Source organism: Argiope bruennichi, chromosome 1 (assembly GCF_947563725.1).
Source record: "Argiope bruennichi chromosome 1, qqArgBrue1.1, whole genome shotgun sequence".
Taxonomy (NCBI): Eukaryota; Metazoa; Arthropoda; class Arachnida; order Araneae; family Araneidae; genus Argiope; species Argiope bruennichi.
The window spans coordinates 137,354,915-137,368,694 of record NC_079151.1 but is presented as its reverse complement, the minus strand read 5'-3'; the positions used below and the strand labels follow the sequence as shown (position 1 = coordinate 137,368,694).

Here is a 13,780-nt window from a genome sequence, read left to right as displayed (position 1 = left end):
CTTACATTTGAACTTTAATTTGAAGATTCGGAAATGAAAAATGACTAAATTTATAAATGTTTAATTTTTTATCATTAAATATAATTTTTAGAACATTGTTAAAAATAGTAAAAATATAATTACGTTTACTATCATATAGAGGCAAATTTTCATTTTTATGATTTTTTTTTCAATTTTTAACATTTTGGAAAATTTTTCCTACAATATTGCTTTCACATAATGCCAATAGAATTTTTGACATAGACATATTTAATGCGCACTAAATCTGTATACACTGCGGGTTTAAAATCTGTGCTCTTTAAAAAGGCCACACAGAATCTAACTTTTAGTCTTATAGTTTCGAAGTACAGTGATAATACCTAAACGTTAATTACATCGCTGTAAAAATTTGATAAGAATCGAATGAGTTTTGTACCTACAGTAATATATATTATTATGTAAGAACACGATGTTGTTTTGGTTAGGGGGTTTTGAAGCTCGAAATCGCGTAGGTAATGAATAAAGCATAAATAGCAATTTTCATCATCGTCTTTTAATCGCATTTATATTTTTGCCTGCTTTTACCAGTATTGCATTATTATTATGTATGCTTCATTGACAGAAAATGCGTTTATAAAAGGTTGACCTGCTTTTACCATTATTACTTCATTATTACGTATTGCTTCTTTGACAGCAGATGTGTTTTTAAAAGGTTGACGTAGAACTATGACATCATAGCTGTTATTTCATCTCGAGCACCAGAAAAATTGAAAGTGAAAGTTTTAAAAAATCCTAATTATATATATATATATATATATATATATATATATAATACTTTTTTAAATCTTGGATTTTATTTTTCAGTCAGAGATAACTTATAAAGAATATGTTCACATTTTACTCTTTTAAGCATTGTTGTTAAACCATTAGCTGAATGCTTCAAGATTTTTAGCGATATTATTATCTATAGTATTCTTCTTACTTTTTTGGGGGGAGGCGAGTGATTGCAGGTTGAATTCTGCTATTCTTCATTTAAACAGATATTGTTATCTGCAAGTTAGCTGCCTTTTTCTTCATATTCATCCGAAGAAATTGTTAATTGATTAGTGCAGTAATTATTTATTTTCTTCTGAACATTTTATTTTTTCCAGAACGAGCCTTTTTCTAATGAACTTTTTCGTCTTTTTTTTTTTTTTTTAACTTTATCTTACATTTTACAAGATTGTTTCCTTTGCCATTCAGAATTTAAAACATCTTTTGCTTCTTCGATTTCTGGGAAAGGATTGAGCTGACCATTATCAAACAGGCTATGTAGATTCATTCTCCATTCTTGCTTTTTCTGTTTAAAATGATTTGAGCTTTTATCCTAATTTTCTATTTCATTTTAAAGCTTTTATCTTTCCTTAAAAGGATTTTCAATTTCTATATGCAGCATAATTAATCCATAGGGATTAATCGCATCTATAATTAATGCATCAATCTATCGGGAATCATACCTTTTTCCCAAAAACGAGGATTATTCTTTTAAGAGTGCAGTAAATTGAATCTCTGACATTTAGATTCGTTTCATTTTTTTAACTGAAAAACATGCTGAAACTAGTTAACATTTGATAGATATTTGTATAACAAGATTAAAGTAGAATGTTATTACTTGTTGCCATTAATAGAAATATTAATAGTTAAAATATTAGGATCGCTTTAATAATTCCTTATAATATTGCATAAATAACTTTTCATTTGGCGTACTTAAGATCACTGTTGCTTAAAACATTCAGATAAGTATACTGAAATGTAAATCTTTGTTGAGCCCAAGCAACAGAGATCTGCGAAGAAAAACAGCAGGACTCTAATGAAGTCAATGGAGACTTATATTGAAGTTACTTCCTCAAGAAAAAAACCTCTAAACTTGATCAAACGCCACAGTAAAAAAAAAAAAATTAACCTTGCTCTGGTCCTATCTCTATCTGTCCATTGCTAAAATTGTTTGCAAGACTCCCAAAGAAGATGAGTTTTTTAAATTGTTTGGAACGCTAAATATTCTATAAGCATCTAAAAACAGAAAAATGTTGTTAGACAATATAAGTTGAGATATACATCTAATTGTTTAATAGTAAGAGGAGGCTCAAATACAGGAAATAAGATTTGAAAGAAAAAAGTGAAGTGTTTATTGGCAGTTTCATTGAATAGTGCTATGTTTTCAAAACCTGTTCAAATTTGTATCGATCAACAGTGATACATGATTGATAACGTTGGTAAATTGATTTAAGTAAATGTTTAATGATGCATCAGCAATGGATATTCGAGCAACGATGTCCTCATCTATGTCAAAAGGAGCCACCTAAACATAACTATATTATGTAATAGATGCTGGATAATCCTAAGATCGGAGGGGCTAAGGGACTTTGAATTCATTGCGTAAAAAGGCGGTTTCATTCATTTCCTGCATTCGAGTCACACTGCGTCATTTGAGCCCACACATTCATGTACAAAAACTGATTGTTACATTATCCTACAGCAAATTCTAAAGTTTGTGCAATAATTTCAGGATTACTCTGAGTACACACATACATATACATATGTAGATATATGGATATATATGTATATGTTGTAGAGGGAAATCTGTCTTTTGGGAGTGTGGTAAAAAGTTCGCTTAGTAAGTGATAACCACGAATTATTCGGAAAAACAACAGGAATATAAGTAGCAAAAACATAGTTAAAAACATGAAGCTTTCACATTCACAGAAAATACAGAAATCATTAATATACAAGCAAGCAAGAAGTCATTATAAAAATATCGAAAAATCACATCTCCAAAGGGAGAATTCACTTTATTAACAGTTCACATGTGCTCGCCTTTGCTTTTATAGCTCCCCAACAAGGCATCGAAGACATCTACAGCGATACGCTATCTTAATGTTTAGTAAAGACATCACCAAGATTCTCATATATCGCCATGTTTTTGGCCCGCTATCCATTCATCTTCCTTTAGAAATATCTATAAAACGTTCTTTCTTGCTATGCGGAAGGTAGAAATGTTATTTTCGATGAATACTTTTTCTCACTTTTCCTCTTCTCCCATGTCATCTCACCCCTCGTCTAAGGGCTAGACTTTTCTCAATCTTTTGTCAACATTGAACGGCACATACAGTTTTGTCGATTTGAAGGGAGTATCACGGAGTGTTTGAACTCAAAGGTTTTAACCTCCGGACATATAAGGGGAATAGAGTAATAGCATGGCAATGAGATCACTTAGTAAGGGATTATTCAAGAAAATTGTAGATTTACTTAAAAAATAAAGATTAATAATAACATATGAAGGGAGAATATAAAGAAGAAAATTTCACACTAATAAATTTCTGTAAAATTGGTTCCAGAATCAAGTAGATGGCAAAGCTAAGGTGATGTTTTTGACATGTAGAAAATGGTGAGGGCGCTTAGCATTGTTCGGAAGTGCTGAGTTGTATAATTCAATTCTAATATTTCAATTTTTGAGCCGTAGAATTCCTTTAAACGCACTACTGTCGATTTTTCAAAAGAACCATAAGAACTTTGAGAGTTTCTTATGGAAGTCTTGAAAGGCTGCGACATTCAGGTCTTTCCACAGTTCTCTTCTTTTACAGAAGTAGATTCCTCGTTCCTGTTTGTATTTCTGGGGGTGGAAGAAAGAACATTGCATTTTATCCTTCCCTTCCAAGTTTTCCTCTTATGTTGAAAAAAAGTCTCGGTAATCTTAAATAACTTTACATATTGATTAGTCATTCAAACGTTATGAAAATTAAACAAAAAAAACCTATATGTTATTGGTTTGGCATGCATGCAAATTAAATGGTGTTTGTAAAACGATAATAAAAGCAGAATGAAAAATTATGTCTTGGATTGAATTAAAAAAAAACAATAGAAAGCAACATTACAGATTGATTTAGCAATTAATTTGAAAACATTTATTGAAAATAAGGGGGGAACGTGTAACAAATATATCGATACCATTAAAAACATAAATGTTTGCTCTTATAAGTGAAAATATAAATACATTTTTTTTCTGAAACGATTATTTCAAAATGTGAGCAAAACTGTTTTGGTTTACTTTTTATTATTTAATTTATTATCTTTAAATCAATTACATTTTGAAATTCGAAATATAATTAATACAGAAATGAATCTTAAAATGATTTATGTAAATTTTCTTTTTCTTTTGTTTACTGAAGAAGGAGGTTAAGACCTCTTGTAAAACATAGACTTACTATTAGATATTTATTTTCGTCTTTATGTTATGGATGCTGCATTGCGGTTTGAATGTTTTTTGTGTATAACTCCGTTTTACGATTCAATATACTATAAAAATTCTATAGATGATTGGATTCTAATTTCATCTCGATATCAAAAATTATACTGCTTTAGAAAGTCGACTCTCGAACAATTCGTTTAAACGTTTTATACACAAAACATTGATGTAACGACTATTCTAAGGACTTTTTAAGAAAGCACTTCTTTATTTGATTTAGACATAAAATATTTTATAGAACAAAAACAACTTAAAAATGAATTATTTCAACTGTCATTAAGATTTGACAAAACCATAACTAATCCAAATAAGATGGGATTTTTACGACCGATCCCGAAGATATATTATAAGCCGGATATTGTGTAGGAATCGTCGGTTATCTTGAAACATCTGACAGTTAGTTGCATTGGAAACGGAAATCATGAAGGCTGCAATTTTTTTGTGTTGTGTGCTTTTGGTGATCAGCATAGACGCTCAGGATGATTTCAAAATTGATCAAAATTTTTATAAAAATTTTGGATACGGTATGTATTTTGTTTAAATAGTACTTAAAATTTTGTGAATCAGCTTTTTCCAGCTGTATATATATATATATATATATATATATATATATATATGTATGTATGTATGTATGTATAAGCACAAAAAGGTGTGCGATAGTATAATTATATTCAAATTATATTTTGTTTTTAAATTATTTAATTTAAAAAAAGGGTATCGTTATAAAACGAACAGTAAAATTATTTTGACACTTTTAACGCTACCGACGAGATATCTCGTTTTTCAGATACTTCCAATTGCAGGTTTTTTGTGGGCTAAAATTTGTCTCTTATGCCTGTTTCGATAAAACTAAAGGTATTATTCAGATATGTATTAGAAAGTTCAACCTTTCTAAACTGTAATTGAAAGTATCTGAAAGACGAGATATCTCGTTGGTAGCGTTGAAAGTGTTAAAAAAAAGAATGAGTAAATAACAGATCGTTATTAAAATTTCTAAATAACATATTTATTTCATTATAATATAAAAAACAACATTATAATATTTCATACATGACAATTCCGTTCCGTTCAACTTACAGACGAATTTTAAATTTATTCTCTGGCAATAAAGAATGAAAATTTTCCTGATATACACAATACTGACAGATATATACAGAATGAAACTAAACTGTCAGGAGTACTAAATCTATTTTTAGTGCCTAGCGATCTACACAAAATTTCAAAATTCATAAATGGGAACAGCTAATAATATGAATAATATTTTAATAGTTTGAGGAATCAGACTTAATTATATTTATATGTATTAAAAGTACGCCATCCCATGAGTATATAACGTTCAATAACATTCAATTTAAGAATAATTTTAAAAATAATTGGAAAAAATGATAATCTATTAACAGAAAATAAAATGCATTGCCAACACTCACAAACACACACAAAAAATGCTGATAAAAAAAAGAGGAAAGGAATAATTTTGCATTATCCATGTTCATTCAGAGCCATTTCCGGTTCTCCTTGGAATATAATGCAGGTTTTCATTATAAAGTCTAAATATTACTCATGTTCGCTTGCATGATTCGCATAAAAATACCTGAATTATCTCGTGTAAATAGAAATCTGTCACATGCTAAAATAGTGTAAATGATTCGTTGCGATTATTTCTTATTACTAATAAGGGGAGAATTTCAATAAATATGAAAATGAACGAAAAATTGTTTAATATGAAAATATTTTCTTTGCATGAAAACGGCTAAAAATGAATTTGAACAAATTCTGTTATAAATGCAACATTTCAAAATTTTACTTTGCACTTAATTGATTAAAAAAACTAACTTCTTGAAATTTAATGCTGATTTATTACACATTTAAGGTAGAATACTATGTTGAAAAGTCGATTTGTTTGTACTTAATTTAATTTTGTACTTAATTGATTTTTTAAAAAACTTTCTTCTTGAAATTTAATGCTGATTTATAACATATTTAAGGCAGATGACTATGTTGAAAAGTCGATTTTTTTGTACTTAATTTTATTTTGTACTTAATAGATTTAAAATAAAATTCTAATTGAAATTTAATGCTGATTTATTACATATTTAAGATATATGAGTATGTTGAAAAGTCGAATTTTTGCGAAACTATGAATTGTTTTATTTAATATTCTTAATGCTTGAGCAGATTTCTTTATAACAGCGTTATAATCTTGTTTCAATGTCTATTTTTGAGGAAATTACACATATTTTTATATTTGCCTTTACACTTTAATACTTTTTTACATTTTTAGATGCTATTTTCTCGAATATAGAATATAATAGAATTTTCTTACGAAAAAATTCAAAAATTCAAATTTAATACATATTTTTTGTTTAAATTTGGTATAATAATTTCTGAATGGGTTCTGCAGAATTTTCTATTCTTCCTGATCTAGAGAATAAATAATCTATTTATTTAGAAATATTTTATGGTTGTGTTTTTTTGTGCTTAACAATATGAAAAAAAAGGAAAATTTCGTATTATTTATCAATAGAAAAGCAATATATAAAGAATGGATAGAAGTACAGGTTATTTTTTAATTTAGGAACTAAATAACCTTAACTTAAGCTATCTGCAAAATTTTAAGCAAATCATTTGATAAACCTCTAAACTATCAGATTGTTGCTTTATGCTTTTTTTAGCCCCCCCACAAAAAAAACAACTTTTTTTCAATATCTAAATCAATCAATAATGTTTATTGTACCGAAATAAAATTCTTTTTTATGCCTCCAGTCTTAAACATTCTTTCTTTATATAAAAGTATATTAACATTTTAAAGTTAGGTCATATTGACGTATGCGTGGATTCTGTCATTCTGATGTATTCAGTTCAAGATAACACCGCAAGAAAAAAACTGTTGTATAAACTGTTGTTGGAATTAGTACCCATTTTATTTTTTGAATTCCGAAGTCCATAATTATTAAACTACATCTTAGATATCTAAGAAATAACTATAAATTATATTGTAAGTTCAAATGTTACGTACTACAGCATCAGATTTTAAAATAATTATGTTTTTACAATTTAATTATTTGAATATTCGGGTTTCGAATAATGTCATGTTTTTTCACCAACAACGCTTTTATGTTGATTTAATGTGAGGAGATTGAATATCAAACATTTTTTAAGACCGCAATGCTATTTAATATATTGATAATCTGAAAAATTTGTTTTGTCTTCATTGAAAACAAGTCATTCATCAAAGATCAATAAGGAAAAGAAAAATATTATTTTTCTTTATTTTCTTTCTTATTTCTGAAAATCACTAACAACAAATGCTGGCTCAAAAGGAAACGAGAAAATGAATTTTTAAATTTAAGTAAAATAACAGATAAATTTCCTGAAATTAAAGCTAGGATAAAAGCTTGAAATAAAATTCTTTAAAGGTTGAAATTTTAAAAAACATATTAATATGAGCGCATCATTAATCAAGCATGAATATTTAGATCAAAATATGTCAAATTATATTTAATAGATGAGCACAAATACTTTAATTGTATGCACCATAATTGTAAAAGAAATGTAATTTATATAAAGGGTTTAATTTTACTCATGTGCGAAGTTTTGATAATGATTAAATAATTTTTTTCAGGAAAATTTGACCAATCTTCTCACAAATCAAAACTCCAACGTGATAAAAAGATAAAATTCTGTAAATAGTTTTGTTATAAGAATGAAGGTCTATGTCAGTTTTTGATCAAATCCATCAGTTAATTGCCCATTTATAGATATATCTATCGATGGTATCTATGGTATCTATCGATCTATCTTTTTTCAATTCAGAAAACTATGCTTACTATTTATCATTCAGAAAAGCATTTTTTAAAGCATCCATGTTCAATATGTGATTGACATATTTATTGCAGAACAAAAAGAATGAAGAATGCCACTTACTGGTGACAAATTTTTTCTTCTAAGTACTTAGAAATAAATATACCTCATTCATATTTTTGTATCAGAATTTCCATTTTAAGAGGATATCTTCAGATTTCTTCTAGCCGCAATATAAGATAAAAGTATTTATTATTGTAATCCTTTAATGAAATGATTACTATAATATTGTTTCATTTGATGAATTATTATTTTATATTTATTATGTCCATTATATATTGAATAAATTGATCATTTCTTTTCTAGATGTAAACTGCAACGAGAATCAAACATTTTCAGAATATTCTATGTGTGAAAAAAGATGTGATCAAATGAATCCTCCCGAGAACTGCCCTGATGTGGACTACGTAGGATGTGGCTGCAAAGATGGTTATATACCAGTTGACAAAAGTTTCCATAAGTGCGTACTTCCACAAGATTGTCCTTAACAACATTTGTAAGTATACTTGTCGAACACTATATTTCCATTTGTAATTCTTTTTTAACTATTTCATTACTATTCCAGCCCAACACGGTCGAGAAAATTCTGTATTAATAGGTCCTTTGGAGGACTTGAAACGAGAGGTGCAAGATGTAAAGCAAGTTATCAAAAAGGAGGATTTCACTTTACATTCTGGATTCCTTGCTTCAAAAAGAAATTTGCCTCCAAAGGCCCTTTTACTACAAAACTTGTAAGGTCGGTTGGGCCGGTTTAATAGCGAGAGGGTCCAGCCTAACCATAAATCATATATGATATATTGCTTCTGTATGGCTATCCCAAGCCGCCTCCATCAGATACTTGGAGAGGGGTAAATTAAATGTTATGATTATAGAATCCCTGCTAAAGGGATAAAATTGTGCACTTCTTTTTATCAAGCAAGGTCTACAAATAATCTGGAAATTAAGTAATTCCTTAGAGGCCCCGCAAAGCGGGCTATGAGATTAGAAATTTAAAAGACGTCGTTTTCAAACCAATCTAATTTTGCCCTTTCGCTTTATTTATAAGCATCATGTATTCGAACTTATTTAAAATTAATTCAAGTATTTTGTAAATTTTGAGACATAATTTTCAGTATTTTTTTTTATGTCGTTGAATTCGTTCATGGTGTGCTTCAAATATTTTTGCAGTTGGACGCTTGATTAAAGCTCAAAAACTCTGGTAAACTTAGTTTTAAAGTATTTAGATTCATTTAAACTAGTTTATAATTTGTTTAGTATTTGTTTTAAATTATTTGCAAATTAAAATTCTTTTTATACGTGTGTGTTGAAATTAATTATGATAATCTGCACCTAAACGTTTCATTATTTATCATTATTTTCAACCCAAATCTCGCATTAGTTAAGGGCTCCTACTAATCAGAATCCTGCCTTCTGATTTATAATAATAAATTCTTCAGTATGTTATGGAACTGAATCATAAAAACGCATTTATCATAGGTCAGGCGAATAAATTATTCAGTATCTGTTAATCTCCAAGCACAATAATTCGGAATCTCTAGAAAATATTTATGATAATAATGCCAGATAATAACATTATTGAAATAAAATTTCTGGCAGATATTACCAAACACAATACAGATCGGATACTGTATTACAAAACCGTATATGAATCAGATCAATTTTTGGTTAAGAAATACAATATCCGAATCAATTGTGCACCAAGAAAGCTGTTCGGGCAGTTTATGTAATTTGTCAATAAATTATTATCCAAAGTAGAATAATACTCTACCTTGAAAAGATTTTCATAAGTGGCTAGTTAGTATTGGCTATGGCATCAGTTTGGCGATTCATGATTGTACGTTTCAAGTGAAACCTTTAGAAATGGAAGTTAAATTTTCCTTCTGAAAGTGCAAGGGAAGTTCTGTATTATAATTCCATATTGGCCTTGATAGATGCCCTACTTGAAATAATAAGAAATAATCTTGAATTTTGAAAACTCCAAGTAACTTTTGGGAATCAGTTTTAAGAAGCTGAAATAATATTTGCACATTCTTGGCAAAAAAATACATAATGATTATTTGTTGTTTGCCTGTTTGGCGTTATGACGTTATGAGTGTTTTAGTTCATTAATTGAAACTTGGCTTTTGAAATCTCAGTCATTTCTATGCATTTGTATGAATGGTAAGATTTGCAGATACATATATCGGATATAATTATTTTGTTATATTTCCTTCAGACATATGCCTGCCTTTTCATGATTGGATATGAGACGCATTCAATATGGCACAAGTAAAACAATTACAAAAAATATAACTTTGATCATCATATTGAGATTATTAGTTATTTTAGAGGTGAACTGCTGGAAATAAATTTCATTTATAGAATCAGCTTTTAGCCATAAAAGCTTCTATTTCTTGTCTTATACTCTATTTACTGGCACAAGTATTGGGAGTATATATATTCAGCTCCTCAGTTATCTGATGGAGGATATTTTAGCTGATGAACTATCAACTGTAAATTCTAAAATACAGTGACTAACTGAAACTGTAAAGCTCAATTTCTTTAACTAAGAAACGAACAGCTTTGAAAAACATATTTTTCAGCGATTACAAAGAACTCATCTAAGCGGTTGTAGAATTCCCCCTTCAACTTATATTGATCCCTTCCACCATTTTTCATAAGTAAAGAAAAGTTTAGTTAAAAATTTCAGGTTTAATTATTTCTTTCTTTATTTTGATCGATTACGTCAAAAATTAGAATGTAAACAAACAAGATAAACAATTTTGATGTCAAAACAAATACTGAATTACATATTAATGATTTTGTCGTCCACAAATGATATTATTGAACTTCCCCAACTCTGCATGCTGCTGTAGCATACTCTTAGCTATTGTGTCAAGACAATAGAACATTTTTATTTTCTCGTATATGAAGTACGGAAGGAAAAACTATCGAAATTGTCAAAAAATTTGAACTCCATATTTTTTCGAATCGCCATGTTCCATCCTGAGTTCGGAAACCATATTTTTAGATTTTATTTGTCTGAAAATGTCTTATGCAAAAGAGGTTTTAACTAGATCAATGAAAACTTTTATGAATTACTAACATTAATGCTGTACATTTCCAACCAGTTTTGAAAGAAATACATTTACATGAAGGCTCTCTGTTTGACTGTCAAAGTGCTTGTGAACTTGAAACTTCAAATTGTAAAAATATGAAATGACAAAATTTGGTATGAAATTATAGCATGTAAAATGTAGCCTTTTAGAAAATGTTGAACTAAATCCATCCACAATTTGACTTTCTGCATATCTATACTTTTCCATGTCTGCAAATGCGATAACGAAATATTATTATTGGTAAATGAAATTTGGTTACGCACTTATAGCACCTAAAATGAACCTTTCGAACTATATCCGTTAATGCTGACTGTTTGTCGTTCCGCATTTTAACATGATGTAAACAAGTTAACCCAAAAATAAAATTGCTTAAATATATGAAATATGGCATGTGATCTAATAAATAGTATTGTAATTAGTGTAAAATATTTCGTTTCTATCAACTAAGCGGCATGAAACATGAGTATTTTGATTTCTTTACTAACATACGAAGCAAAAAATCTCTCATATATGGGATTTTGAAAATAAAAATCTGAGCACTCGTGGTATGAACTACCTTACTTAATGCACACCATTTTATGCGGGGGAGGGGTGGCGACTAATACTTTATTTAGAAAATATGTGAAAAATTTCTGGAAAAACTCTTTCCTTTGATTTTGATAAAATTAATGGTGAACCACCAAGTCAGCACACTAGCTTTCAGTACCTTACACAGTTGGTAAAACTTTATAAAAATCATCTGCTGTTGATGTTGATTTCAGTTTTGCGTAAATTAAATTATAAAAATGGAAATCAAAACTAGAAAAAAATCAATTAGACACTTGCAGTAATAATTATCTGCTTTTTTTTTCATTTTCATCTTTATTAGATGTCTTAGTTTTAATTTGAGATAGTTTGGTCATATTACTTTCAGGTACATTAGAATTAGAGCATTCAAAATTATAGTCATGACACAAAATTTTAAAAAAATCTCTTTTACATTCTGATATATTTGTCTTGACTGCAACCTCAAAGAATGTAATTATTTTCCAACTCAATCATTAGCTTGATTTGAAGCGGCTTCTGATAGTAGACAAAAATGCTTTTTAAACTAAACTTTCTCTGTTTTCACTAAATCCCGTTTTATGCCGAGATAGATAGCGATATGTTGGCATCGCCCCAAAATTTATATATTAAAGATAATTAGATCATATAATAAGTAAATTAATATGCTAAATACATTAAAATTGTTAATAAAAATATTGAACAACGCAAAGATATTATTCAATTTTAGATTACTCATGCAGTTCAAAAATTTAGCTATTTTTAGGAAAATATGAAATAATTCACTTTTTTTTTCTTTTGCAGAACGATGATGCCTATGATGATGTCTTGTGATTAAAAGAATAAGTAAATCGATAATTCCCTGGCAATATTCTCAAAGAGATATTACAAACCAATTCACGTCTGTGGAGACTCTATGTGATTTAATTTAATAAATTTTAAACTGCATTAAAAATGAATGCATTTACTGTAAATAAAAGGGTAAATAAGTCTTTCATTTTTAAATTGTGTAAAGTTGAATATATTTTAAACTGCATTTAAAACACGAATGAAAACTTTTATTGTAAATAATTAATGTTTATTAAGTTTTTATTTTTATTATTAAAGAAAGAAATAAAAAATTACAACAGTGTACTTTTTTATTGCTAAAAGAGTATAATTATGTATTGTCTTTTATTTGCCATTGAAATAGGGCAGCACATTAGATAGGAGTTTTCCGAAAGTTTTTTTGAAGTTAATGTTTCCCACATTATATATATATGAGACTAGAAAAACAATCATTATTAAAAATATATATTAGTTATCAAATCCCATTACAATTCTTAATAAGTTCTTTTCAGTGTTCTGTTTCATTATCTTATTGTTTTTTAAGACATTTTTTTTTAAATTGAAAACTTTAAAAGTAAAAATATCAGATTTCCAGAATAATAATTATTTAAGAAACATATGATGATTAAATAATGTTGTAATTAAGCTACAGCATAATTTTTCTCTTAATCATTCAGTTCCAATTTAAATGACACATAGAAAAGCACTTACGTCATTATTTTTAATATGACCGAAACATTCTAACAGAAAAGCAAAAAAAAAAAAAAAAAAAAATTAAATACAGGAATTGATTAAAGAAAGCACAATAAATAAAATCTGCTAATGAAAAAAATTAACTAAATTAAAATATCCTTTGCAAACAAATAAACTTATATTGAAAAAATTAAATGCAGAGAATAAATAAATGTTACGCACATCTGAATTGATTTGCGCAATATGCATTCATTATGAATGCATACTGAAATCATTGCTCGCAATACGCATTCATTAATGCTCATTAATTGATGAATAATATGCAACATTTTTCCATAATCTATATTCTAACTTTATTTTTTCCAAATAATTCCCTATAGTGGCATTTATAAACCAAGGAAGACTGAACTTATTTTCATCTGGGAATAATAAGAAAACCGTGTCCCTCTCAGTTCAATTATAATACTCTGTCTTTCACTATGTCAATAATGAGAAA

At 28.1% G+C, this 13,780-nt stretch overlaps 1 long non-coding RNA gene across 1 annotated transcript; it reads left to right on the top strand.

The window, feature by feature from the left end:
• Nucleotides 1-4,615: 4,615 nt before the first annotated feature.
• On the top strand, nt 4,616-12,897 carry LOC129969931 (uncharacterized). Its single transcript, XR_008784732.1, has 3 exons — nt 4,616-4,785; nt 8,429-8,618; nt 12,568-12,897. It is a non-coding gene; the product is annotated as an uncharacterized LOC129969931 (long non-coding RNA).
• Nucleotides 12,898-13,780: the final 883 nt, after the last annotated feature.